Source organism: Pleurodeles waltl, chromosome 2_1, assembly GCF_031143425.1.
Source record: "Pleurodeles waltl isolate 20211129_DDA chromosome 2_1, aPleWal1.hap1.20221129, whole genome shotgun sequence".
Classification (NCBI taxonomy): domain Eukaryota; kingdom Metazoa; phylum Chordata; class Amphibia; order Caudata; family Salamandridae; genus Pleurodeles; species Pleurodeles waltl.
Window position 1 is genome coordinate 724,898,048 of NC_090438.1, and position 23,684 is coordinate 724,921,731.

The window sequence follows — 23,684 nt, forward strand, 5'->3', positions numbered from 1 at the left end:
CTTGTGTATATATCTTATCCTCATACTGAGGGGACTCACTGAGATACTTTTGGCATATGGTCATAAAAATAAAGTACCTTTATTTTTAGTACTTCTGTGTATTGTGTTTTCTTATGATATTGTGCATATGACACCAGTGGTATGGTAGGAGCTTTACATGTCTCCTAGTTCAGCCTAAGCTGCTTGCCATAGCTACCTTCTATCAGTCTAAGCTGCTAGAAACACCTCTTCTACACTAATAAGGGATAACTGGACCTGGCACAAGGTGTAAGTACCTCTGGTACCTACATCAAGCCAGGCCAGCCTCCTACACCTGGACTGTGTCATCTATGAGTCTACTCTGCCAAGTAGTGCCACCCCAGTCTTAAAACCTTGAAAGTTGGCCTAAAGTGCTCTGCCAGCCTGTGGATCAAGCAGAAATTACTCATCTCCTCTGTTGCTCTGTGAAACCCGAGCAGAACCAATGCATCTCACTGCTGCCTGGATTGGACCTGTCGCAAAGACCCACATTGCTGCCACAGCTTGCATCGTCTTCTGAACTGTCACTGCATAATGCATCCTCTGTGTGGGTCCTTGCATCTCTCATCAACAGCAGCCTGATGATGAACTCTGCATCGGAGCAACACAGCTCTCCGGAACCAACACATTGCCTGACTGCGCAACACATCCCTGACTCTGGACTCCACATCACAAACACTTGTCAATGGGATCCTCAACATTGACAACAGGACCTCACACCTCAGCCTCGCCACATCTCGGAACCAATGCATCACTTCAGGTGTGCAACGCATTTTCAAAGCAGATGCTCACAACACTCCGCAAACCAGGATTAAGGTACTGTAAACAGCAGTCCTAACTGAGTCCCTGTAGCTGGCCTGCACTGCATCATGGTCAGCCTGAACTAGTGACTTTCTCCCTGTCTGGCGCAACCACATATCCACAGTTGCCACTTTGCACCAAAAGGTCAAACGTATTTTCTCTAAATACTCTAAAATCCAATATCTCTGATTCTACTAAAGGACTTTATGTCATTTTGGTGTTCTTTTGATTATTAAATTAAGCTCCAATTTTCTAACCTGATGTGGCATCTTGTTTGTGTACTGTTTTACTGTTTGAAGTGTTGCACAAATATTTTACACATAGCTTCTAAGTTAAGCTGGACTGCTGTCTGCCAGGCTACCATGGGGTGAGCACAGGTTAGTTTGGGGTCTACTTGTGCCTTACCCTGACTAGGATTGTGCCATTCAGTGATTTGGTGTACACTACCAACCCATCTCTAAGACCAATTTGAGTTTTAAATTCTCCCGGGTTGGCCTTTTTGCTTTTCCTAAATTAATTCTCACGTTACATGACTGATTCTGTTTGTTGGCTTTCCTGCAAAGATGGAGTTCGAGCTTGCCATCCTAGAGGGCTAGTCTTTGACTGAGCTCAAGAATTGTTTCCAGGAGATGGGGTTGCCCACCACTAGGGGGCACCAAAAAGGTAAAGCCCCAAAAGGCTTCGAGGGAATGGGCAAAGGCCCACTAGTTGCCAGTCACAAAAGGATGACCAAGAGGAAGAGAAGAATGAGGAGGGATCAGAGAAGGACTCACAGGAGGGTCTTGGATTGCAGCCTGTTGAGGAGGCGGCTAACCTACTCTTTAGATTGGAAGTGCTCACCAGTGCAGGAAGCAGTGTGTCCTCTCGCAGTTTGTTCCCAGAGGTGCTGCTGGAAAGGAGGGCAGAGAGAGATTTTAAACTACAGCTAGCTCAGTTGAAAATGGAAAAGATGAAATTGGCCATGGACAAGAGGAAACTGGCCATGGAGTAAAAAATAACCTTGGAACGGTTGGCTTATGAGAGGAGCCTTAAGGAGAGGGACATCAAGGCCAGACAGTGATGGTGGTAGCATTTTTGCAGTGTCCTGGTGAGACAAGAGGGTCCATATTCCTAATGGTCTGGGGCCTGAGTTTGTTGTTGGGGGGCAATACTTACAAGTGGTCAAAGCTTATATGATTGCCTTACAGACGCACAAGATCCCTGAGGAGGATTGGAGGGCTTGTCTGTGGAGGCATATACCTAGTGAAGGGTGAGACACCTTACTGGCCCTTGAGAAGAGAGACAAGATGAGGTATCCCGTCATTAAGGAAGCGTTTGTCAGGAAGTATGGTATGACCCCAGAGATGTACAGGCAGAAATTTAGGGACAGTCAGAAGCTGTCTCAACAGACCTGGGAGGATTGTGTAGGTTTCTTTTGGAAGGCACTGGATGGTTGGTTGAATGGCAGTGAAGTAGGAGGATTATCAGAGGCAGTACAATTTGCCTGCCAGGGGGAACACCTTTGTTTTCCAGATCTTTGCCAACACCTGATTGATAATCTGCTCACTGACCTCAGGGAAATTGCTAAGAAGGCGAACCACTGGATAAGCACCGGAGTCCAAAAGAAGGTACCTGGGAGTGACCCTATGAAGGGTGGTTCAGGTTCCTCCCAGCAGCGTGAGGCAGAGGTCCAGGGAGAGCCAGACAATTCCAAGTTAAAAGGGGAGGAAAGCGTACCCATGCCCCTCTAGAGAAACAGAGAGGAGGTTCTGGTGGGCAGTGGCCCGGGGCACCCCATTTCCAACCCTGCTGCTTTGATTCATCTCAGCTAGATGAACAGAAGGAGGACTCTGTCTGTCCTAAATAACCACTCACTGGTGGGACCTATTTAGGGATGGCCAATGTGGCCTTAGGGGTACAATGTCCCCAAGAGTAGGTCATAGACCATGCCATGATCTCCCTTATCTGGGAAGTCGATTCAGAGGGTGATTTGGTGATTCCTGAAAGTGGTCATGGCTTCCACCGGTTAAAAGTGAATGGGGTTCCAGTCCCAGTCACTGCTCTGAGGGACACTGGAGCTAGCTAGACCATGGCAGTGGAAAGGCTAGTTTCACCAGAGCAGTACAGGTGTGTAGGGTGACTCAGGCCCATTGCAGGACCTTTCTGCCCCACGGCCCTGGTATCCCTAGAGTGGGGAGAGGAGGTGGCCCAGAGGAGAGTCATAATTAGTTCCCAGATGCCCATTGACTGCATAGAGTCAGTTTCCCCGTTGCCAGGAGAACTGAGAGTGGTGGCTACCAAGGAAGCCCTAACAGTTGAGTTTCCTGGGGATACCACACCCAAGCTGGATGATGGACTGCATCAGAGCCTCACAGGTCTTCAGGATCCAATGCATTGCCCTGAGTGTACAATGTATCCTCGACTCCAGACTTTGCATTGCAAGTCCTTGTTGACTGGATTATCGATGGCGACACAATAGGACCTCGCACCACAACCTCACCGCTTCTTTGAACCAATACATCAGTGTAGCTTGCAAAGCATCTTTGACGGGAATCCTCACAATGCTCTGCAAACCAGGATTAAGATACTGTGTTCAGCGGGCCTAAATGGGTCTCTGTTGCTGGCCCACACTCCATTGTGGTAGGCCTGAACTTGAAAAATGGCCAGATAGCCACAGTTGGCACTTCATGCCTTTTGCTGCTATTTTGTCTAAAAACTTTAAATTTCATTACATCCTTTTTATGTGGTGTTTCCACTGTTTTACTGTTTGAAGTGTTGTACACATAATTTAGACATAGCCTCTAAGTTAAGCTGGACTGCATGTGTGCCAAGCTACTGGGGGGAGAAGCACACAGGTTAGTTTGAGGTTTGCTTGTACTTTGCCCAGACTAGGATTATGATTGCGGCTCATACCCCAGTCAACCAGTAACCCAGTTTCTCATACTCTGCCTGACAACACTCATAAAGAGTCTGTTACTAGCCTATTGTGACCCCAGATAAGTTGGGGCCACGCAGGGAGGCAGAAAATTCCAAACACCTTTGGGGTGGAAACCTCCTACTTCAAAGTGGGTACCAGCTATAAATAACGGCCCATCAAAGCCAACTCTTCAGTACACCTCTGGAGCTGTGGAAGTCTCGGAAGGACTGCTGTGCTGCTCTGCTAGAAGGACTGATATTCTGTTACGCTGCTGCTCTGCTGTCTGAGCAAAAGGACTGAACCTGCATCTTGAACCCCGGACCACTAGAGTGACTCCTAGGGTTAGTTGTCCGACCACCTAATCAATGCCTGATGGACAGAACAGGCTCCAACCACTTTGAACCCCAGCACCTGGACTCTCTTTGCTGTGAGTTCTCCTCCCCAAGTGGTGCAACCTCAGTCCTGTACCCAGGATTTAAGGTACTTTATTCAGAGGACCTAACTTGGTCCCTGGGTCTGGCCCATGTTCTATCCCAGTTGACCTGAACTTTTGACTTAGTTCTGGTGTGGTACAACCATATAACTACAGTTGGCACTTTGTGCATCTAGGCACTATTTTTACTTAACAATTTGAAATAGTATATCTCTGGTTCTACTAATTGGATTTTTGTTGTTTTGATCTCAAATCATTTATTTCATTTTAATCTATTTTGCTAATTTAGTGCAGGATTTTTCTTGTGTTTTCACCTTGTTACTGTTTGAAGTGCTGCACAAATACTTAACATTGACTCCAAGTTAAGCCTGGCTGTTTTCGTGTCAAGTTACGAGAGACTGGGGGCATGGCCATGCTGCCGACCAAGATGGCCATGTGGCGGTGAAGCTCCTGCAGTGTCTTCCACAATAACATGGAGATCGGCGGTCACCACGTGCAGGAACCCGCAACAGGGACGAAGCAGTGAGGAGAAGGGGGTGGGGGATTGGAGATGTGCCGAGGATTGGCTGTACTATTGGGCGCGGGCACTGATATTGCTGCGGCCCACGCCCAATGGCCTCTGTGCCTCAGAGGCCCTGAAGTGACATGGGTCTCGGGTGTGCCTGAGGTGAGGGGCCTACAGGTGGCGCGGTGCCACCTGAGGTGATTGTCGCTGGTCTGCTCTCCCCCACTCCAGGATCAGACCGTGACCGGGGGGAGCATTGTTAGCTCCCCAGGCCTGTACATTGGTGGCTGCTGGACGGCACGGCCTGCTGCTGTTGTCGCCTCTGGAGTCGTGTCGCCTGCAGGGGACGACTGGTGGCACGCTCTGCAGCGGTGGGGGCTAGGCCTGGTTGCTGTCAAAGGGGCATATGGTGACTGCGGGTGTAGTCACAGTTGCCCCCTGCCGTGCTGCTGACTTGCAAGAGGTGGCTGTGCACATGCTGTGGTCTTGGCCAGCCTTGGAAACAGTTCTGCTGCTACAGTACTAATTTAGACATTCATGATTCAGGCCTGATCTATTTCCACTACGCACATCAGATACATCTCACTATTGAGATGGATCCCATTTGAACAGGAAGGCAAGGGCGCCTGTCCGGCTGGCTGGCCGCGATCGTTGGCTTGAGAGGCTTGAGTGACAGTTATCTACCCCAGCTTCCCTGGCCCTTGTGAGTTGGAGTGAGTGATCTGCTGGCACTAGAAGCCGTGGCGGGCTGTCTGGTGGGGAGGTCCCATGAGGCTATGGGCCATGATGACCCTAAACAGTGCAAGCGCCCCTTCGAAAAGCGACAGCGGTGAACATAGCTACCGCCCTGGCCGGGGATGATGGCGCATAACGGGATGATCTGGTGAAAGACCATCCGATTGGAGCAGAGGATATTCTGCTGGATCCCAGGTTTGATCCTCTCACCTCCAGATTAGATAATATGGGAAGCAGGTTGGACAAACAGCAATCGCGCCTGGAGGGTGCGGAGGATCCCATCTCTGCTCTTGAGGACGATACAACAATGTTGAAAAAGCACCTTGAGAAGGTGGAGGGGAGGTTGAAACTGTGGGTATTAACTGTGGAGGCACGGGGCACCGCAACAAAGTTCGCATAGCTGGAATTGTGGAATCTACCAACACTGGGCAGCTGGACCTGTTTATTGAGAACCTACTGGCAGAGCTGCTGGGACGACAAGGCATCACATCCATCTTTGTGGTGAAAAGGGCACACCGCATCTTAGACCCTTGTTCCCCCCCCCCCGGGGCGCCTGTCCACCTGATTATCACTCACCTCCTGAATTATAGAGACCGCAACACTGCCCTCCAATTGGCCAGCGAGAGGGGTCCTTTGCAATACCAGGGTGCAGTGGTCTCCCTCTTTCCTGCCTTGACCCATACGGTTCAGGAAGATAGGCAGAAGTTTTCTAAGGTCAAGGCGGTGCTCCCCGCTGTTGGTGTATGATATGTCATGCTACACCAGTAATTTGAGAGTTGAAGTGAATTGTAAACAGCGCTACTTCGACAATCCTAAGGACGCCATGGCTTTCTGCAAGCAACACCCTGGGCTCGTAGATTGCCCCGTGGGTCTCCCCATGACCGCGATGGCCCAGATGCTGGGCCTACTTCAAGCATGAAACTATTTCCCCCCCTGACTAGATTGTGCTGGTTGATCCAGGGTCCCTATCTTGTTGCCTTAATACGAAATCTCCTGAGGTTACTTCTGACCAATGCCACATTCCTGCTCTGTGGCCTCTTCACAGATTTCATAAATAGGCTGCCCACTCCTATTCCACTTTGACATTCCTGCTACTGAATTGGGAGCTCTCAGTAGCTGCGTTGTCATGCTCCCATGGTTCTATATCACCATATTTGTTTTAAGGGTTTTTTGGTTGGGCCTATATGGATTCCACTTGACATTTTTAGGCCGGGTGTGAGGGGGGGAGGGCTGCTCTACCTCTACGGGATGGGTGTTGTTATGTTGTTTGCTGTGCAGTGTAATGTTTCTATTAACCACTTTATACAAGACCACGTACATCCAACACACAAGGGCTGACGCCTCAGTGCGAGACACTCATTAGACCTCCAACTCATGTCCTGGGACATCCATGGCCTCAATAACCCCCGTAAGGGTAAATTGGTGCTCAAATACCTATGCAGACATGCGGTGCAGATTGCTTTCTTGTAGGAGACCCAGCTCCCCAGCGGCACTGTGCCCTCCTGTTCATCCATGTGGGGCCCAAACCACTTTTCTGCTAGCTACAGCACTTTCTCTCAGGGGTGTGCATCATGGTTCATAAACTGTACTGTTTAAGCCACTTTCGATGTGGTCAGATGATGAGGGTAGATATGTGATGGTAATGGCGCTATTCAATAACTGTAAGATTTTGCTTGTAAATGTTTATGCATCCAACACAGATGTTCCAGAATTCTCCATGCCCGCATGGATTGCTTTGATGTAGAACATATGCTGATGGGTGGGGATTTTAACATAGCAATAGACCTCACACTTGACACCACTTCCCATGCCCCAACCTCTAAACCCTGCTCACTTCGAGCGCCAGGGACTTTTGCAATGCTCTGGCTCTCCACGATCCATGGCGATCGCTCAGCAGAGGCAGTCTGGCTTATACCTTCCATTCAGCACCTCACGGTACCTGGTCGCATATTGACTATTGGATGATCACTCGATCTTCTGCACACTTGGTTGCCCCGTACATTGTCTGATCATTCACTGGTACTCATTACATTTGCTGTCCCTGAAACCAGCGGTGCTAGGAAATTCTGGAGGTTCCAGGATATGGCACTGTTGGATGCTCCGCTTTGAGGAAAGCAATAAGTAATTTTTTCGAGTTAAATGAGGGCTCTGTGGGCACTTGGGTGGTGCTATGGGATGCCTTTAAGGCATTTGCCAGAGCTATATGCATAGCCACACAGACCGGTATCCAAAGAGATATATGCAGAGAGTTGGCAGAGGTGGAGTCGCAGCTCTCTGATATTGACAGTGAGATGAAGCCCACTGAGATTCCTCCTCAACTTCACCGTCGTAAGCTTCTGCTCTATGAGTTTGATGCACTGGTGGAAAGGGAGACGCAATCCATGGGCAGGTATGCTAAAGCCCATAGATATGGTGAGGGGGACAGACCCGGGAAGTTGTTGGCCAGGCTGAGCAGGCCGTCCTAACCAGCGTCCCTTATATTAAAACTAAAAAGGCCGGCATCATGGCAGTCGATACCACCGAGGTTCAGGCAGAGCTCTACACATACTATTCCGAGCTGTATACAGACCAGTCAACACCGTCAGGTCTGGCATTGCAGGAGTATCTTGATGAAATCGCTATGGTCTGGTTGACTACTGCTCAGCAACGATTCCTCAGTGAGCCTTTTTCTGTTGAGGAGGTGGTGCAGGCTATTGACTCATTGGCAGGGATGTGCACTCTGGGTCTGGATAGGTTTACTGAGATATTTTTCAAAAAGTACAAAGATATACTTAGTCCGCGCCTCATATCAGTCTATACTGAGGTGATGGAATCTGAGGTTCTCCCTGAAAGCATGCGAGAGGCGGTTATTACACTTTTACCCAAGCCCGGTAAATGACCCCTTACATTGCAGATCATACCTACCTCTTTCTCTATTAAACTTCAACAATAAAATTCTGGACAAGATGGTCGTCACCCGCCTCTCACTCCTAATGAATGAGATCACCTCCCCTGCTCAGTCTGGTTTTGTGCCATACCACTCCACCTGCATCAATCTTTGCACCATTTTCACAGTTCTAAATAGAATAGCACCGGAGGTTCCGGTGGCAATTGCACTTGTGGATGCCGAAAAGGCTTTCGACTCCCTTGAATGGCCCTTTTTACATGCTGTACTTGGAAAGCTTGGGTTCCCCCGTGGTTTCACCAAGTTGATTTCCTTGCTATACTCACTCCCCAAAGCAGCCATACTGCTCAATGGTGTCCTTTCCCCCTTTTTACCTATCACGTGCGGGAGACATCAAGGGTGCCCATTGTCCCCACTGCTTTTCATTTTGGCAATGGATCTCTTGGTTCTACATTTGAGGTGAGGACATATACACAGAGGGCTGCAATTTACTACTGGGCCTCTCCTAGTGTCGCTATATGCTGACGATATACTACTCTCCATTCGTCATCCAGACATTAATCTTACTCCAATACTAGATGAAGTAAATAGTTTTGGCAAATTTTCTGGCTTACATATAAATTGGAACAAGTCAGACCTTTTCCCGCTGACTGAGATTACTCGCCCACCTGTGGTGGGCCGGCAATTGAGAGATTTACTGCCCAAGTGGACAGGTGGGTGAAGCTGCCGCTATTCATGGCTGGCCGGATAGCACTCATTAAAATGGTGGTTCTTCCGCAATTCTGCTATCTTTTCATGAATATCCCGGTTCCACTCACTTACTCATGCTTTGCAAAACTCTGTGGCCTGGTTACCCAGTTGGTGTGGGTGAATGGACACCCACACATTCATTAGGAGGTCCTTACTCCTCCTTATGAACGTGGAGGCCTTGGGGTTCCTCACTTTCAACTTTACTACTTGGTGGCGCATTGTCAGTATGCATATCATTGGTTTCACCCTGATGCCCGCCTTTCATAGTCCATTCCAGAGCGCGATCTGGCGGCCCCCATACCTCTGTGTGCCCCGCTGCCTAAAGGTGCTCCATTGCATTGTAGAGATATGAAGACCCTTGCTACAACCAGTTGTGCTTGGCGCAAACTTGCTCACCTACTTCACTGTGATTTACTGTATTCCCCCACACTGAAACTGATCCACAATCCTTTCCTACCCATCACCCAGGAGGTGCTGGCTCAGCGCACACTGCAGACCCTTCAACTTCATACCTTTGGAGACGTCTTCCCGGATGAGCAAATTTTTTTCTGCACTACAGATTCCTGTTTCACTGATGCCACACAATTGCAGCATTTCATACTATGCCGAATGCAGAGTGCTCTGTGTGCACGTTATCCCACATATCTGCTAGCACCGGCTAAGTTTACCCCACACTCCTTGGTGGCTTCTGCGGACTCTAGGGCTAGATTGATTTATAAGCTATATTTAATGTGCATCAAGGTCCTTCCGGTTCCAGATGCTGGGCTTAGGGAATCCTGAAAGAGGGATCTGGGACGACCCCTCCCCCAAAAAGTGTGGGAGGCATGCTGTGCACAAAGTCAGTTTCTTTAGCCTAATCAGTGTCACAAGCTTATCCACTTTAAATTCCTTAGAAGTGCCTACATTACTCCCAGTGATAAGGTCCGTATCGACCCAGCCTGCTCATTGGCCTGCCCCAGGGGACGAGCACTGGCTGCAGATTTCCTGCACATGTCATCGACTTGCTCCAATATTAGTTGCTTTTGGTGCGAGGTGCTTGATCGATCATCTCTTATTGTGGGGTGGCCTCTCCATCCTGACCCAGTCACGGCCCTGCTCGGATATACTGGTGAATTGCCTACCTCCATTAGGTGCCTCACTGTGATAATGCTCCTGTTGGCAAGGCGGGAGATAGCGCTCCGTTGGGGTTCTACGAATGCGCATAGCGCCGCCTCCTGATTGGCCAGTCCCAAATACTGCGATACCAATAGCGAGCTGTATGCCTAGCTCCAGCGAGTTTCGTGGAAACCTAGGCATATCTGGCAATCATTGAGAGACTATTTAAATACAATTGCTACTTCCTCACTAGCCTAGCAGACTTTGACTGGTGCAAGCTCCTGCTGATATCCACTTTAATCAGGATGTTATATACACTTTGTCTGTTTTAGACATTATGTGGCCCACTGCCCGAACAAAGCTTATAGTTATCACTACTAATGTATATGTCTTACAAAGATGGACTGTTGATGTGATGTTGTTCTAGTGGATGGTACTGCACTCCAATGTATTGGTTTTATATTATGACTGAAAATGACAAATACATTAAAAAAAAAAGTTGCCAGAGAGTTGAGCACAGGGATTTGCTTGTGTCTGACCCTGGCAGAGGTTGTGGTTGTTGTTTGAGTAGGGGTTTTTCCCTCCCTTAAACAGTAACCAAATTCCCCACAGTTTCATAACTCCTCTCAGCCTTCATGGATGATGTAACCTCTTTAATCAATGGCATTCACAACCTATGTATCTTCAACACCCTGTGCCATACTCTTAAGTGAGTACTGTCCGTTTACTCAGAACAACAAACCTCTTATCTATTCTTGAGTTCAGGTCCTACCATGATAGCATCTGTTTTTAGATTCATCCCTCAAAGCCAAGAAAGTGGGAACAGCCTCCATGTCACCATCCATTTGAAGGAATCCAACACCAGTGAAAGAAGCATTGTTTTGTTCAGCATAAACTCTGCTACGGCGGAGATTTGTGTGCAAGTTAATAGTTTCACTTCCGCGACCTAGCAGGAGAACTCAGGCTTTCATTCCTATGGGGTTGGCAAAATGTTTAAAAATTAGCTGCACAGCAGTCGCTATTAGTTAGAGAACTGTGGAAACCGTGTCAGCGTAAATTACATAAAAACAAGGTGTCACTTTTAGGACATATCCGATATGATGGGCATTAAAACTACCAATAAAGTAGGCTGCGAGATTTCACCACGATTGGGACTCAATTTTCAACATGGTACCTATTTTGAATAGGAAAATCAAAATGCATTACTTTTTGTAGAAAATGTTGAATAAAACAAACACTCCAGTCAGAGTTGCTGATAATCTTTCAACCAACCCCTTAACGATCATTCTTTATCTATTTGCTTCGGATATATCACATCAAATATCAGGGGTTATGTTCAGTGTATTTGTTGATTTTTATGGTACAAAACAACATAATGCCAACCACAATAAACCCCCCCAAAAAAATCAATTGTAAGCATGCACGGTATGGCTGAGTTACATCTGCTATATAGAAAGAGTTGTATTTTGTTTGCTCATGGCATAGTTTATTCTACCAGCCCATCATTCACCCTTCTTCACACTCCATCAGTCCTCTCCCGTGATAATGAAAGTGCAAGTCTCTTGGGTTGGATTTTTTTTAATATAATGTTTTGCCTACTGTGCCGTGACTTGGAAAATACAGAAGCAGGCAGAAAAAAATGCAGTTAGCCATCATCACATACCCTTATTATTATTTACACAACCAATAAAACAGCTTGAGATTGAAAACCCCGCTTCACATAAAATATACAACTACGTATTAACCAAGAAATAGCAGGCCGTTTTCTTATTGGATTGAACTGTAGAAGGAGGAATTTAAATTGAAGTGCTAAGTTTTAATTCCAGCTGAATTGTAATCACAAAGAATTTCAGCATGAGCCTTTCCCTCTGTAACAGACTCTGGGGGTCATTCTGACCCTGGCGGCCGGTGGCCGCCAGGGCTACCGACCACGGGAGCACCGCCAACAGGCTGGCGGTGCTCCCACGAGCATTCTGACTGCGGCGGTTCAGCCGCGGTCAGAAGCGGAAAGTCGGCGGTCTCCCGCCGACTTTCCGCTGCTCGGGGGAATCCTCCATGGCTGCAGAGCGCGCTCCGCAGCCATGGGGATTCTGACACCCCCTACCGCCATCCTGTTCCTGGCGGGTCTCCCGCCAGGAACAGGATGGCGGTAGGGGGTGCCGCGGGGCCCCTGGGGGCCCCTGCAGTGCCCATGCCCATGGCATGGGCACTGCAGGGGCCCCCGTAAGAAGGCCCCGCAAAGTATTTCAGTGTCTGCCATGCAGACACTGAAATACGCGACGGGTGCAAACTGCACCCGTCGCACCCCTGCAACTACGCCGGCTCAATTCTGAGCCGGCGTCCTCGTTGCAGGGGCATTTCCTCTGGGCCGGCGGGCGCTCTTTTGGAGAGCGCCCGCCGGCCCAGAGGAAATGTTAGAATGGCCGCCGCGGTCTTGTGACCGCGGTGCGGTCATTTGGCGGCGGAACCTTGGCGGACGGCGGAGGTTAAAATCAGGCCCTCTCTGTCTATCTTTGTTCCCGTGTCTGTTTCCTGCTTTCTGCCTCTGTCGTTCAGTGCACGTCTATATGTCAGTGTGCTGGGTTTTTTGCCTTTGTCTTCAGATTCTGGATTGTTTCTGTCTCTGATTTTTTAACTATGTATCTTATAACTTGGACTACACCCTAGAGGGTGATTAAGCGCTTTGCATAGCATCAGTTTCATACGCAGTGGCGGCCCATCCTTTAGGGTGGAGGGGCCACGCCCCCCACCTTTTGACCCTCATGAAGAGTGTCTGTCAGGCTGAACAAAGGTCAGCCTGACAGACACTCTTCATGTTCAGCTCAGGCAGCCAAGAGCAGACATGCGTGATTTGCACAGACTCCTGGCTGCCTGAGCTGAACTTTGCTGGGCTGAGGAGGTCACAGCTCCTATGGGCGTGACCTCCTCGGCTCAGCAAAGGTGCCTCGAGGCCCTCCCCCTGGTGACGAGGGAAGCGTCACCCATTGACACTCGCCCTGGGCGCTTCAGGTTTAAGCCCTGAAGCGCCCAGGGAGAGTGTCAATCAGTGACACTTCGTCACAGAGTGGGGTGGGGTCAGCAGTCTCACTGACCCCATCCCACTCTGTCACGAGGCTTGGACTGCTGCCTTCCCTCATTGGGACCTGGTGGCTGAAGGTAAGTGTGTGTGTGTATGTGTGTGATGTTTGAAATTGAATGTTTGGTGCGCGCGTGCATGTTTGAGTGTTATGAGTGTTGTTAATGGATGTGCGTGCGTGTGTGTGTGAAAGAATGGGTGTGTGTGATCTTTAAAAATGAATGTTTGGTGCATGCGTGCATGTTTGAATGTTATGAGTGTTAATGGATGTGCATGCGTGTGTGAAAGAATGAGTGTGTGTGATGTTTTAAGATGAATGTTTGGTGCGGATGTGTGTGTGATTGGATGTATGCATGCGTGGATGAATGTGGGAATGGGTGTGTGTATGTGTGTGGGGGTGTGAAGGGAGGGGCATGTATGAAGGGGGTCTGGAGAGGAAGGGGGTAAAGGGGAATCTGTGGAGGGGGTGTGGGGTGGGCAAGACCACTATCAGTGACAGGGAAGGGTTTCGTGGTGGTTGGGAAGCCATGAAAACCATGGCGGTAGGCAGGTTTGTGATCCAGACGGTACACTGATGGCTGCTGGGCTGGAGATTGATATCCGTTACCGCCGTGGTGGTCAATGTGGTACATTGGCGGTTTGGCTTCAGCCAAACCGCCAATGTCATAATATGGTGGAAAGTACCTCCAGCCTGTTGGCAGTACTTTCCTCCAAATTACCACCGACCACCGGGATCATAATGACCCCCCAAGTTTTTAAAGTAAGCTGGGAGCCTGTGCCTGCGGAGAAGTAAGAGCAGAGGTAATTTTTTTTAATGTATTTATTTTAATTTATTAATCTTGTCCCCCTCCCCCTGAGAATGTCATAATTTGGTTGGATTGGACCCCATATGGCACTGATCTGGTGCCAGTGTACCTATTGTGTGGATGGTAACTATCGTATGCATCTTCCTCCCATCTGTTAAAAAATGTAGAGACGAATATTGCGCCTTCTCACATAGGCAATGTCTCTGAGCGCTGTGCTAGTTCTGATCCTTTCTGAAAAAAAATTAGCCCATGAATCTCAAGCCCTCCCTTTGTCTCACGGGTCATTTCTGGGAAGGCCCCAGAGGGGGCTTCTGCATCTGAATAGAAACCTATTGGTTTCCTTCTGCTAACACGCCAACAGAATCCTAGCTATTATCCATATCAAATAGTGGATTCTGCACTAGAGGACGATGGATCAACGCAACATTAATTGAGGGGGTGTCATCAATGAGTAATGTAAGCATCAACAACAAACAACATGAACAATGATATTAAACCTTAAATAATAACCACACCAATTTATTAAGAAGAATATAAAATATATTTCCCTAGATTAACAATGCTAATGTTATGAAAATAACTCTCAAACACAATGCTAAGTATATTGAATTAATAGTGGTTGATTAGAATGTCTTATATATTTCAATTTAATCAAAACAATCAAGCAAATAATCTCCAAAACAATAACACTGATTAGCAACACCAGAATCGTTAACAATGGGAATTTATGCGTTAGTACAACATTCAAAAGATGTCAATATAAATCTTAAGTATTTAGTATTTAGGCCTTCACTAACCACAAATTAGCATCAACATGTTGGATTTCATGTTAAAAGAATTTGGTAACACACATTTAGAAAAATCTCTTTAACTCTGATTAATAATACCAACATCATCAATATGCAGCATTCAGATTATAAATTGCAGCTGGTACCTGGAAAGCAAAATAGACACATATAAAATTACAATGACATACATTCCCTATTTGATCATAACATGTGGATTACTTCGGCAAAAGGACACTATCAGGTATATCTTCAGAAGATTTGGGCCTAACAACAGCTAAACCCACACTGCTAGTACGACTCGAACCATCAGTTGGAACTTTGGCATCTAACTCTCAGGTCTCGTCTCTCTAACTCTCCCACGGAATCCTCCCTAAAGGTTGTTATACTAATCTCTAAAATGTTTATGGTTGATGAGACCATGGGGTGGTTACGATTCACCCAATGGAAAGCTGAATTGATAACCTAAAATACGACAATACTACATTAACTAGAACATTTTCTCAACAGTATCTTTTCCTCTTCTGTCTCGTCTGTAGCTCCATTGTTCCATCTCCGCCTATACACCTCTTCTCAGGAAGAAACTTTTACAGTATCAACACCATTTCCATCCTCGAGGAAAAGATCACATATTAGTAACAGTCTCAAACAAACATTCAACTTTCAAACATGGCCTTGTAAGACATAATTCAGCAACCCACTAGGGTAGCTGTGGACACATCTATTAAAACACTGAATACACTTTTAAATAAGCATTGAATCATGGAAAATAACCACAACATTTAGTTAGAATTTTACTCAGTTAGGAAGAGAAAATGAACTGTGGAGACCATTTTCAAAAGTCACCCATTTCCCACATTAATTCAGCATACATTTAATCATGCTAAAATCATTAGTAAGCATATTAAAAAATCCACACTCTCACAATCCCTCCTCTGATGACTATTTATGTCATCACATCAATCTATAATAAATGTATTTATTAGCGTCAATTTCCAAAATTTGGTCTAATTTTTTTCTCATTATTTCTCTTTTTCATTTTATTTTCTCTATAAAATTTATTCATTCACATTTCAAAATTTCTTCTATTCTTTTCCATTTTTCTTTTTTTCCAACATCTTATCATTTTGTATATTCCCCAAATTCCAATGAGACAACATATAATTATTGATACCTATTTTGCTATTGTCAAAATAATATTTCTTCCCACATTACTAAACCAATTTCCGAGAGCTTTAATTCCTTTGCCAGCTTTTTCCCAAACTGTAGTTTCTGTTAGTTCGTTTAACTCATCTTTGTTAGTAATCAGTACATTTTTAATCAACTCTTTAACTTTACCTGAATGGTCAGGTATAAATGAACAACAATGATTTGAACCAAGTAATTTACAAACTCCACCCTCTTTCACTAAAAGAATGTCTAACGCAAGGCGGTTCTGAAGTGTCATAGCTCTTGTAGCAATCCACTCAGTACCTAAAAGAATGATAGCTCCAGAATATCTTGTCATCATGTTATCCACTATTGGACAACTTCTGTATTTTGATTGAATTCCAAGACTACCCCCACTAAGGGAATTATAGCCCCAAATATGTCTCCTACAGTGCCAGAAATTGATTCTCGCTTCTGTCTCATTTGAAATTTCATTGTTTCAGGAATCTTATTCAAGTCTTCCAACTGATAGATTATTGGAAAGACTATTCCCAAATAGCATGTTCCATACCATCCTCTAGGAAGATGGTAATATGCATTTCTTCCACACATATAATAAATCCCAGGTACTGGTGGGTCATGTCTATTCATCATAAAATCTCACTTGCTCCTGAACATAAAAACATGCCTACATTCACTCTTTCCCACAAACAGTCTATCATTCTTACTCCAAGGTCTATATATACACAAAGTCTCCCTACATGCTCAGCATCTATTGTTAGTTTTCCTTGTTTAGTAATGTCAGTATAGGCATAGTCAACTATAGTTTTTTTTACTTACTATTCCCTTATCTATCTTTGCCTTTATTTCTCTTCTTCTATCTTCTGTGTTATCTAAAAACGTCTTCTCTATCGAGGTTAGTAAACGCGTTAAGTTGTTTCTATGAGAAAAAGCTGTACCAAAAGTTAAAGTAGGCTCAAAGAAATCTCTCACAATAACTATGTTATTTTCTTTGGCTATTCTATTCAAATAACCTATGACAGGTACACACTATAATACCATGTCATAATTTGAATAGAAATACTGGATATATTCTTGATTATAGAAACGCATTAGCAAAAGACTGCAACTTATAGCATAAGTTACAGGCAGACTATGATAAGTAGTTCCTTCTTCCACTGAAGTCAGAATCTGTGTACATACATAACAATCTTTTGTGTCCATCACCTCAACATACTCATGCAATAAGCAATAGAAAACATTAGAAGAAAGCTCTTTCTCTTCATGTGAGTATTTAACATCTATTCTAAATTTACCTTTTGTAAGTGATGTATCAGTAATAACCAAAGAATTATCAATCTTTGTAGTCTGGTTGGCTCCATCCACTCATAAGCAGTCACTTCTACAAACAACAATAAACATATTCACACACTGACTACTGCCAATCCAATGCTTAGAACTTTACAACAACTAATTCTACTGTTTTGGTTATTCTCCATGGTCTAAAAAAGAAAAATCAAACATTTTCAAAAATCAAATAGACAAAAACTAAAATAATCAAAAATCCATCCTAATGTTTTTTTGTTTTTAAATTCATTCACTCTAGGCAGTCCCTTTGTCTATTTCAGTTTAGCAGCTTGTCAAATCCAGTTATTTATTTGTCATTTCTAGTTATTAATGTCTCTGTAAAGCACGACTTTCATGTAATTTTCCAATATATTTTCCCAAAGTCTTTTCTTGCAATCTTCACGTGCCAAAATAAAAAAAAACAATATCTCTGTCAAAACAATAGCTCAAAAATTCTTCTTGCTCGTCATTTGCATTTATGCACGCCCATTCTGGCCCTGCATATTTTTTGCTTGCAACTCTTTTTCTTTTCGGTCTTCTGTTACTTTCACCTTCTTCTCCACTAGTATTTTCTCCTTCATTCAATTCCTTTTCTTCTTGAATTGGTGGAACTACATTAACCTTTCCACTCTTTGAACTTTTCCCTGGCCAATTGTCTCCTTTCAATGTCTTTTTCGTCAACAATCTTCTCAAGATTGAGTCTTCACTTGCATTAGAACCTTTTTCTTCTGACGTTCCTGCAACTGGCTCAACAAGAGTATAATCCACTTGGGCGGAACTACCCTCAATTCCTTTCCCAATGGGGCCTGTCCTTTCTTCAGTTTGGTATGTCAAACCACCTGCTCCCGGGGACACCCTCCTTCGAGCAGATCTTCCTTCAGGTAATTTTTTCTGTTCACTTTCATTTGAGGATACCCTCCTCAGATCGGAATCAGTCTTCTCACTTTCTTCTCAGACTGACTCTTCTACTTTTTTTACAGATTGCTCAACTTCTTCAGTATTTTGCTCTTTCTTGTCTGTTATAGGAGTAGGCACATCTTTGTGATTTTCGATGTTCTGCTCACTTTCTTTCTCTTTGCTCCCAGTGTTTTCAGCTGTTGGCAATCTCAACAGTTCCTCTTCTCTTTCTGTTGGATCATGCACTTTTCTCGTGTGGCTGGCATGCACCCAGTTTGGTAATCCAGCACACTTTACAGCTGTTGATGTGGTGAGCACGATTTGATAGGGACCCTTCCACTGTGGTTCCAGACAAGACTTTCTCATATGCTTCTATATAAGCACCCAGTCTCCAGCTCTCAAGCTATGTCCTTGACCTTGTGTTTGTTGTACCGTTGTTGCTTCCACCTGATGAGAAAAAGACCGAACCACATCAGCCAGGCTTTTGCAATAATCTAGCACCATATCATCTGTAGTATTCACAAGTGCATTTGCAGGTATTGCTGGTAACCTCATTGCCCTCCCATCAGAATCTCATGCGGAAACAACACGATCTTCCTGTCAGGAGTGCTTCTCATTGACATCAGCACTAAGGGCAAAGCATCTGGCCATTTTAAATTTGTTGATGCACACACCTTTGCCAATCGTGATTTTAATGTTCCATTCATTTGGTCTACAAGTCCTGAAGCTTCTGGGCGATAACTACAATGTAGTCTCTGCTCAATGCTTAAAGCTGAAAAAACGAATTTTATAACCTCATTATTGAAGTGCATTCCTCTATCTCACTCATTTGAAACCGGAAAACCAAAACGTGGAATTAGTTTTCGCAAAAGTAACTTTGCTACTGTAAGACTGTCATTTCTCCTTGTTGGATCTGCCTCAATCCAGTGACTGAAAATCCACACAATCACCAACACGTATTTCAAACCAGCGCATGCAGACATCTCAGTGAAATCCATCTGCATTCTACTGAATGGACCTCCCGACATACCTATGTGTCCCATGTTGACAATTGTTCCTTTGCCTACAATCATTTGCTGGCAAATTACACACCTATGGCCAACCAGCTCCGCCACCTGTCTGAATTTCGGATTGTACCAAAACTGTTAAATACTCCTGATCATCGTATCTCTCCCTGTGTGTGTCTGACCATGATAATATCTAGTCATTTGTGTCAACAAACTGTTTGGTAAGACTACTTTCCCCTCTACTGTCATCCAAATTTAATCTTCCCTTTGAATGCAACGATGTTTTATCCACTCCCTACGCTCTTCTTCTGGAACATTGTTTTGTATGGCTTTCAACTCTTCTAATGTCTCAACGATCTACATGGTAAAATTTGCATATATCTCATTATTTTCAGACATCAATTCCCAATTTCTTATGAATGAAATCCCATTCAGAGCACAAAACTTTGCAACTTGGTCAGCATAAGCATTTCCCAATGTTACATTATCTTGTCCTCTCTGGTGTGCACTGCATTTGACCACGGCAATTGTCTCAGTCTTCTGTACAGCTTGTAACAAGTCAGGAATTCTTTCTCTATTTCTCACAGGTGAACCTGAAGAAGTCAGGAATCCCTTTTGCGACCAAAGTTGCCCAAAATCATGTACAATTCAAATCCATATTGACTATCAGTGTAGATTGTTATTTTTATCTGTTCTGACAATTGGCATGCCCTAGTAAGAGCCACCAATTCTGCGACTTGTGCAGAAATGACTCCTTAAAACCATGAAGCTTCTATTATGGCAATGGCTGTACACACTGCATATCCTGCTCTTAAGACACCCTTGTCGTCTCTTAAGCAAGAACCATCAACAAAAATATTTGATCATTGTCTTCCAAACAAGTGTCTTTGATGTCATCTGTGGGTTTGGTGCATAGTTCTGTCAACTCCAAACAATCATGTTCAATGTTATCAATCAATTTTGTCTAGATCTTCTCCCTCAGTTGATAACAATGTTGCAGTGTGAAGCACTGTGCACCTTTTGATCGTTACATTTGGTGCTCCAAGAATTTTTGTCTCATATCGTGTCAATCTTGCATTTGTCAGGTATTGTGTCTTTGACCTAGTCAATAGAATTTCTATCGAATGAGGTACCATCACTGTCAGAGGATAACCCATCACAATGTTTTCACTTTGAGTTATACTCTGCTCAACTGCTGCAACTGCTTGTAAGCATCCTTATAAGGCTGCAGCAACATTATCCAAAGTAGCTGAAAAATATGCTACTGGTCGACTGACACCACCATGTGTTTGTGTCAGGACAGACAAAGAATATCCATCACGCTCATGACAAAACAATAAGAAAGACTTTGTGTCAACAGGCATACCTAAAGCTGGAATTAGACACAAACTCTCTCTCAGGTCAGTAAATGCTCTCATGCTTTCCTCATCCATCACCATGGGATCTGAAACATCCTTTTGCGTCAAACTCTGCAGTGGCTTAGAAATGGCTGAAACATTTGGAATCCAGTGGCGACAATATCTTACCATTCGCAGAAACATCCTCAACTCTTTTTGTGAACTCAGTATTTTCATTTTCATTATTGCTGCTACCCTTTCTCTTGAATTTCTTCTCGACCCTTTCTCAATCAAATGTCCCAAATATTTCACCTCTAGCTGGCATTACTGCAGTTTAGTAGGAGATACCTTATGACCATTTTCTCCCAAAAAGTTCAACAATGCAATTCTGTCCTTTTTACAACCTTCCTTTGTTTTTGATGTGATCAACAAATCATCAATGTACTGTACTAATGTCGATTGGTAAGGCATTACCAATGACTTCAGGTTCTTCAAAATCTGATTAAAAATTGATGGTGATTCTGAAAACCTTTGAGAAATTCTACATCAGCAATAAACTCTAGTCGGGAATTTGAAACAAAAGAGATATCTGCTATCCTCATGTAGAGGTACTGTAAAGAAAGCTTGACACAAATCAATTACTGTGAACCATTCTGCATCACACGGAATCTGAAACATCACTGCTGGATTTTGCACAACTGGACAACACTTCACCACAATGTCATTTATTTTCCTCAAATCCTGAACAAGACAAATTTTCCCATTCGGCTTTTTCAAACCCATTATTGGTGAGTTACACGGAGTGCTCATCACTCCCTGTTCCAAAAACTGTTCTATCCAAGGTCTTATCCCTTCAATTGCCTCATTTGTCATTGGATATTGTGCACTCTGAGGAAAAACTACATTCTCTTTCACTGCCACTTTGACTCCCTCGACTGCTTTAATCAAACCAATGTCTTTACCTGAAAAGTCCCAAACCCTTAATTTAACTCTCTCTTGCAAATCGATCGGCAGATCTTTTCTTTAAAAAACTGGAAAGAAATCAATTAAGTCTACCGAATTGTGATCCTCATTTGCCTGCTCATTTTCATCTGTCTGATCATCAAGACTTAACAAAGCAAATTCCCCAGACATCGTCTTTTTCCCAACACCACCTAACACATTTCCCTCATCATCACGTCTCAATTTGAATCCCTTTCATTGAACACAGAATTGAACAATTTATCTTGCACAATAAGTCTCTTCCCAATAGTGACACTGGCCTAGAATCACAAACAACAAAACTATGGAAATCTCTAAAATTCTCTAAAAATAGTATTGACCAGATGTTTATTTGCAGCTCCTACTATTTGCACTGTCCTTTCTGAAATCAGTAAATCTGGAACTTCTACAGTTCTTACTGTTGAGCGTGTCACTCCTGTATCACCCAGAAAATTAACCTCATGACCATGTACTTCACACTTCACATAAGGACCCTTCTGATCCACTTCTAACTATGCAGCCATCATGTACTCCTCCTCATCTGAACTATCCAACAGCCATTCAGCTTTTATTTCATCCTCACTGTGTAAAAGAAATTGTTCAGCTGTTTTTACACTTTTGTTCTTACTCTGATTCGTGACCACTTGTGAAAGCATTACCTGTTGCTGATCCATAGGGCGCTGCATCATTTGAACCTGTCTTGGTATGTGCATTTGCTGTACAGGCACCATCTGCACCTGTGGCTACCTTTGTTGCATTTGTGGCATTTGTACCTGATGTATCTGTTGCATTGGCTGTAATGCTTGAAAACCCTGCATATTATTCACATTGTTCTGGAAATTTCTAATTTGACCTTCCATCCTAGGTCCTCTCATGCTCTGATATGAATTGACACCATTTGTGTCAAGGTAATACCTTTCAGATTTGCTGTTCATCCTGCATCACCACCGAACTCAAATCCACATTTCTATTGACTACCGGAAGCATCATTCCACCTCAACCTCTACCTCGACCTTGACTCGGAAACAAACCATTTCCCTGCTGTAGCTGTTGAAAATTTCCCTGCAATCCTGTCTGTGCAGCCTTGATCTGCATCACCATCGCTTTCTCTTTCAACTTTCTCTGCTTCAATTCAATTTCATCACTACAGTATTTAGCATACTACAACACCTCATCAATTGGCTTTGCTGCCAGCAAATTAAATGATTCTTAATCATCTGATTTATTTCTGGTTTCAACCCTTCAACAAATCTGAACACCAAATGATTCATGTTCTCCTTCTCAATTGTTTCCACACCACTAAATTGTTTGAACGCCTTCAACAACCTTTCATAATATGCCTGAACTTTGATGTTCTATCTATACAGTACATTGAAAATCTAAAATTTTCAGTGAAACTCTCGTTTTCAGAAACTCAGTGACCTTATAGTAATGTTTCATTACTTCAGGAGTTGGCGCTCCTGTTTTCAAATCTCTTTGTGGTTCACTCATCGGCCAATCAACAATACTCTTGCATTCAATCTACAAATCTGCTGGAACAACAATATCAAAGAGTGTATTCAGGTCTTCCCACAGACACTTCGCATGTTTCACAAACCTATCTGTTTTCTGGTACCAGTCCATTGGTTTCTCTCTCAACTTTGGGTAATCATTTGTAAAACTTAAGATATCACTCCTATTCCAAGGTACATGTATAAAGTTCCCTCCCTGTGTTTCTCTCATTGGAAGCATTTTCACTGACTCTCCTTCCTATGTCACATCATCTTTCTTCGGCCTTTCTCTTTTCCTGACCCATTTGCTTTCCCATTTATCTAATGCTCTCCAAACCTGTACTTTCTCAAGTAATTCTCTAAGATGTGTTTTCATCCCTGTAGATCTCAAGTGTGCAAAATATTCCTCCTCTATGGTTAATCTGTAACTTCTTTTCAAAGCTTTCATTTTTGTCAAATCAATGTCAGAATCATCTGCTACTTCTTGTAACTGCTGGTGGACTCTTTCTGCTCCTTTAGTAATTATTTTACACAAGTATCTCAACTGAGCTTCAGTATACGACTCAAGTCTGTTCACACCCATTGTCCCTTCCAAGAGTTCACTTCCTTCGAAGTTCAGTCTCACTTTATTTATTTGTTCTTCCTCTTTATCTTTTCAATCTTATGTTTTTGAATTACTTAAATCTTCCAAC